Below are 7076 nucleotides of genomic sequence, written 5' to 3'. Positions count from 1 at the left end.
GCTCCGCCATTCTCCTCTCGGGAGCGTGGGCACGCATGCACGCACACCTGGCATGAGTTTAAGCCGCCAGGTCTGGGACTCGAACTGCGGTCGACTACATGGGAGTCCAGCGACATAGCCATTACGCTAATTGCTGGTCCCTTTACTGGAGGATTCTTGAAGAGAAGATACGTTGGACATTATTTTACTAGACTTAAGTACTTTTAACCATGTCGTGTCATAGTTGTCCTATGTCCTTCTCTTATTCGTCCTCCTTTTCTTTCCATTTCCATCCTGCCTAGCCATCAGCTGCATTCTAAGATTGTTCATTCCTGGCCTCTTTGTCATCACTGTTAATCATCATCTTAATGGTTGAGAGAGTTTTCCACTTTCTCTTCCTACCCATTGTTCTATTCAGCTTAAGGAGGATGGCTAATCTCAATAGGAAAGACGGTTTCCCTTCTTAGAAAATGGACAGAGAACCACTTAGTATTTTCTCCCAGTGTCACTGGCTGTTTGATATAAGGCGAGTCAGTTAACCTCTTTAACCCCAAACACCTTTTCTGTGAATTTGGATCTAGCACTGTTTGCTTCTTTAAACTCACAAATGAGGATGAGATGAGGTAAAGGATAAGAAAATGCTCTGTAAATGTTAAAGCACTATGCAAATATGAGATTGCATTAATTTGTAGCCTCAGTAACTGTTTGCAGAGTTTGTCACTCTGTTAGCTCAATCTCCTAAGATCCAGCAAATCTGAAAACTTGTTCAGGAAAGATCTTCCATGTTATTTTTTTCTTTTAGATAGATCTTTCTCTGTTTGTTATCAGCCTCTGCCTCAGCCTCCCAGATGGCTGCAGCTGTAGACACATACCACTGTGCGGCTTTTAGGGTGGGTAGGAATCTAACCTGGGCCTCTCTTGTGGCCTCAGCCTGCAGCTTCAACCAGTGCGCATACCCCTCTTACCCTATTTAATCATGTTGACCATATGGAATTGTTTGCTGCTATGATTTTCTGGCAATTCAGGGTCAGTCTACTGTGTATTTTTATATTTACATTTATATAACACTTTTCAGAGCTTTTGACAAATTTTCTTTCATCTGCATCTCACAGTAGCCCCATGAGGAAGTTAATTTTATTACCCCCATGGTTGAAGCTGTCCCTCAGGCTTCCCTATTTTTGTCTCTTCTGCATATGGTCACCTTGTGTGAGCATCCCAGCAGCGGCGTAGGTGACCTATCTTCCATTCCCCTCATAGACGTGTAAGCAGTATTTCTGAATTTGCTCAGGAAGATATCCTCTAGTAATCATTTAGTAAGTACTCTGCCGCTGTTAGCAATTGATTCAGCAGGTGAAGAGCAAAAAACTTACAAGGTTTCATGTGCCCTTTGTGGTATCTGTATCCAGACCTCTTAGCCACACTGAGGGCCAGGTGGCCTCACAGCTTTTGATTTTGGAGCTTGATGCTGTTTTAATGCCCAATGGTTTGACCCAGTTTCAGCGTCACTTCTTTCAGCCAGTAAAGTAACCTTTGTATTGCCTGAGTAACAAAACTCTGCAAGCTATCAGCTCTCTTGTCTTTCAGTCTCTTCGTCCTGTTTGAGCTTAGGTGTTGTCAAAACATCATGCTACAGGGAAAGCATGTGGTTGGAGAGAGGCTGCTTTTGGTGTGACCTGGCAAATTCTTATTTTTTCTTTAAGTCCCACTTTCTTTCCTCGCTTGTAAAATGAAGCTACCAATACCTGCCTAATTAGATTGTTGTGAGGATTAAAGGCAATGTTTATAAATGCTCAACAATATTGTTATCATAATCTTCTTGGTATTACATCAGCTTTGTAGATAAGCCTATAACCACTTTCATGTGTTTTTCACATCCATTTCAAAGGCATTAGTTCATTTTCTTGCCAATAACAGAAAATACTTGAAACTGGGTAATTTATAAAAGTAGAGAGGTTGATTCATCCCAGGGTTTGGAGGTCCAAGGTCCCAGGCCACATCTGGTGAGGGTCTTGCAGAGTACTGATCATATCATGAGGGCCAGAGAATAGCAGAGTGGCTATGTCCACTAGTCTCTGCTCTGGTCTCATTCCAGTCCTTATAAACCCACAAGACCTCAATCAGGGGAGACTTACCCTCATGACCTTACTCTCTTCCCAAAGGGCCCACTTTTGGATGTCATATTGAATCAAATTTTCACCCTCTTACTCTCATTACAATGACTGGGTGCATGAATTTTGAGGACTATAATCAAACCATACCAGGAACTTTATTACTAATCAGTTCTAAATCCATTAGAGTAGCCCACTGAAATTCAGAGTATTTTGTGTAAAAGTTTGGAGCCATCCTGACACTTTGTAGGAATGTCTTTTGGGCTTCCTGAAGGGAATGAGGTGAACTTCAGGCTCAATCCTGATTCAGCCAGACCAGCAATATTATTGTCTGTATTGACATTTCATGTAATATTTCATTTGAAAAGGCTTCCACTGATTGAAAACTAAAATGCTTTAATGTTTTAATCCAACTTTTTTTCATGTGTTGCAGAAATCTACCACATGAATATCTAAATACAAGTTTCCAAATTCTAATCTTTCTAATGCCTGGCACATGGTAGTCATTCAAGAAGTACTTAATAAATGGATTTGTGGTCATACTTGTGATAAGGATCAACTTAATAGTACTAGACTTTCATTTTAGCCTCTGTATATGCATGCTCATTCCTTTATTCAACATATAATCATTTGGTTTATTATTTTGTTTAACCAAAGGGTGCATGCATTCTCCAGAGAGGGAAAGTGAGAAAGCACTCCCTATGGGAATGTTCATGCCATGATCCCTTTTCCGCTATCTTTTCCTCCTTTCAGGATTTCGAGCTTGCACACACACTTGCCTACCATGTTTTTCAAACTGCCAGGTCCACAACCCACGTATCTCCTTAACCACAGGCCACAGGCCGAGCCTCTTAACTACCTTTTTATATCAACTGAAAAATGAAGATTCATGGGTAGTGTTTGGTATTGCTGTCTACCCATCAGGTTGTTGGAAAAGTCATGACACATTTTTGGGTAGAAAAACGTAGGAAAATATGTCATGACTTTTCTGGTGATAATTTTCACAGTGATTTTATATTTGTTTAGCAGGATTTATTAAATTATTTGAAGAAATTAAAATTCGCTCATTCATTTATGTATTTCACGAGAGAAAGAAACAAGCATGCACAGTAGGGTTTTCACACTATGATCCATCTCCAGCCTCCAGCCAAGGTCACTGTAGGTATGCATCTAGCATGTACAGGCAACTTTTGGGACATGAATTCTGAACCTTTTCATGTAGATCTAGCTTCACAGAGTTATGTGTTACCACTATACCACCCTCCAGCCCCCAAGAAATGTATTTTATTTATTTTATAAAATAGAGTAGAATGGAAAAAATTAAACTGGTATTACAAGTGTTATTAAGAAACTAGCATTTGTTGGGCCAGTGAGTGGTATGGAGGTTAGGCAGCTGGATCCTATATAGCTAACTTTGTGGTTCAAGTCCTGAATCCAGCAGCTTAAAAATCACACTGGGCATGTGTTGGGTGCATGCCAAAAATCCCAGGAAGAGAATGGAGGAAAAGGGATTGCAGCATGGCCATCTCCCCTGGGGAGTGTGATTTCTCACTTTCTCTGTCTCTTCCTGTGTATCTCTCTGGCAAGCATATGCACCCTACAGCAAAAATAAATAAATAAAAAGAAATTACAAAAGAAACTATCATTTACTGTACATTTTCCCGTGTTAGACACTATATTAAACTCTGTACTTTCTTTGTCATTTAAGTAGTTCTCATAGTCTATATAACTGAAGCAAAACTTGAAGCCATTGGATGGATTTTTGGTCAGAAGCAGTGAATCTCTAACCTAGATCATATACCCAGTAAACATAAGCTGATTACCCAGTTGTAAAGGAAAAGAACATGAAATCCCAGATGTGTGGATTTCTTTTGCCTCAATTATAATTAATAATTAATTTTTTTTCAGTGTGTAGAGATCCTTCCTCTCTCTCTTCTGACCATATTCTTTCATTTGGAGAGATTCGTCTTGTTTTCACCATGCCTAATAAACGTATGGGAGAACAATGTGAAGTGAGTTTCTCATCCTGGCTCTAGAGCAGTATATAAAAGCCTGCCTTTAGCTACTTGGAATACAATACAGCTTCCTGAATGTTTTATTCCTCATAGGTGTATAAATACCTATTTTGTTTTAATTGCCTGAGGGCTCATGTGCTCACCAGAGAGAGAAAACACACGCATCCACCACAGTTGGGCATGGTCATGTTGAAATCCTTTCTCCTCCATTTCTCTATTCCTTCAGGATTTGGGGTATGCATGCACACGTACCTGGCATGTTTTTCAAGCTCCCAGGGCCAGGATTCGAACCTTACTCAACCATGTGGGATCCAGATCCCTATGTATAGTGCTTAACTGCTGTGTTATGGACTGACCCTGTAAGCACCTATTCGTTTACACTTTTTTTTTTTGGAGAGGTTTTCGCTATAGGGCGCGTGCGCTCACCAGACAGACAGAGTCAGAGACAGAAAGCGAGAATCACTCCCAGGGGGAATGGTCACGCTGCAGTCCCTTCTCCTCCATTCTCCTCTCGGGATCTTGGGCACGCACGCACACGCGCCTGGCGTGAGTTTTAAGCCACCGGATCTGGGACGCAAACCACGGTCAACTACGTGGGAGTTCAGCGACATAGCCATTACGCTAACTGCTGGTTCCCAGTTTACACTTCTTTTCTAGATGTTAAACATATGCCAATTTAGTTTTCTGGAAAACATGGAAACAAGCTAGTGGGAAATAACCTCCTTTGCTCTCATCTCATTGCTTGGGAATGAGGAAAGGGGATCAAATAGAGAGGAGAGTCTCAGTATCACTGTAAAATGAATGCAGAGGAAATTGGGTGTAAAATCTAATGTGCATGTTGAAATTGAGGCAAAAAGAAATAGTGAATCACTGATCAAAAGATGAAAGCCTTTTCTGCCGGGTTAGTCAATGTTCATCAGATTTCCTCTTGGAGGACTTTTTAGAGCCTTTAATAACTAGTATTATTATTCTGGGACTATTATTCCCCAGAACACAGTGGGGAACACTATATTAGTCTCTAGGATTCCACTAATGGGTTTTTAACCAAGGAAGTTAATTGATCAGAATTGTATCGTAGAAAAATTGCTTGTGGGGCAGATAACCTGAAAGAATGAAGCTAGAGGTAGTGGCAGCAAAAGAGACAGGAGACTAGGGCTGGGTGAGACAGGCTTTCTCTGAAAAGGGTCATATGGTAAATATTTCAGGCTTCGTGGGCCATACGGTTTCTTTTGCAAGTACTTAATTCTATCATCAGAGCACAAAAGCTGTCATAGGCAATACATAAGCAGAGTCTGGCTGTATTTCAATAAAACTTGATTTACAAAGTTTCAGTTTGGGGTGATGAGCTTTGGAGATGGATGGTGCTGTTGGTTGTACAACAATATGAATGTACTTAATGCCATTGAACTGTGCTTTTTTTAAAAAAAGAATTATTTATTTAATTTTATTTATTCATTCATTTATTTTAATTTGACCAGAGAAAGACAGATATACAAGAGAAGGAAAGTGAGAAAGCAAGCTACTATGTCCGGGACTCAAACTGTGGTCAGCCATGTGGGAATGTCCAGCGCCTTAGCCACCACGCCACCTGCTGGCCCCTGAACTGTGTACTTTAAACTGGCTAAAATGGTAAATCTTACATATATTTCACCACTGTATATGTAAATCTTACATATATTTCCACTACTTGTAGAAAACAAATGAATCTCTTCTTGGGACCAGCAGTTAGGGTAATGGCTATGTCGCTGGACTCCCACATAGTCGACTGCGGTTTGAGTCCTGGACTCGGTGGCTTAAACTCACGCCGGGCGCGTGTGCATGTGTGCCCAGGATCCCAAGAGGAGAATGGAGGAGAAGGGATTGCGGCATGGCCATCCCCGCTGGGGGGGTGATTTCTCGCTTTCTGTCTCTCTGTCTCTCTCTTTCTGGCGAGTGCACGCACCCTATAGCAAAAACTTCTCAAAAAAAAAGAAAAGAAAAAGAAAAAGAAAACAATTGTAAAGAAATGGGGGAAAAATTATTTGCGTCATAACCTGAATTAAGAAGACTGGTGAAAAAAATGAAAATGGATGTGGAGACCAGTAGAGTCTACAAAGGGTTTAAAGAGGAAGCGCCTTATGGAGGAAATAAGCGTAGAAAGTAAGTTTGAAGAAAAGAACAGCAGTGATGGGGGCTGGATGGTAAAATAGAGTGTGACTGGGACCAGCAGTTAGCCTAATGGCTATGTCGCTGGACTCCCACGTAGTCGACCGTGTTTCGAGTCCCGGACCCAGTGGCTTAAACTCACGCCGGGCGCGTGTGCGTGCATGGCCAAGATCCCGAGAGGAGAATGGAGGAGAAGGGATTGCGGCGTGGCCATCCCCCCTGGGGGGTGATTTCCTGCTTTCTATCTCTCTGTCTCTCTCTGTCTGTCTGGTGAGCGCACGCGCCCTATAGCAAAAACCTCTCCAAAAAAACCCAAAAATATAGAGTGTGACTGACTGCAGAGCCAGGGAGCTGGAAGTCTAAGGACACCTTGATGGGAACAGATAGAAGAGCGGGTGTGGTAGTAGTATGGCTATATAGACATGGTAGAACCCTATCTTCAAATGGCTAATGGAACTTGCTACAAGAAACTTTTGGACACATTTAAAATCATTGTAATAATTGGTTTTTCACTTTATTTAAATAAAGTAAGTTCTTACCTAAGAATTTTTGTTAACCATTTGTGGATCATAATATCCAAGTACAGGCGGCTCTGTGTCCTGGTGGTTAAGATAGCCGTGTCCCACATGTCTAGCCATGCAGTTTGAGTCCTGGACCCAATGGTTTGAGAAACATACCAGCTGCATGTGCATGCATGCCCCAAATCCTGTCAGGATGTAGGGATGGAGGAGAGATTGTTTATGACCATTCCCCATGGGGGATGCTTTCTCTTCTCTCTTTTGTCTCTCTCTGTCTCTGGTGAGTGCACACACCCTACGACAAAAAAAAA

The sequence above is a fragment of the Tupaia chinensis genome, unplaced genomic scaffold (assembly GCF_000334495.1).
Source record: "Tupaia chinensis unplaced genomic scaffold, TupChi_1.0 Scaffold145652_1, whole genome shotgun sequence".
Classification (NCBI taxonomy): domain Eukaryota; kingdom Metazoa; phylum Chordata; class Mammalia; order Scandentia; family Tupaiidae; genus Tupaia; species Tupaia belangeri.
Note: the sequence above shows the minus strand (reverse complement) of the source record.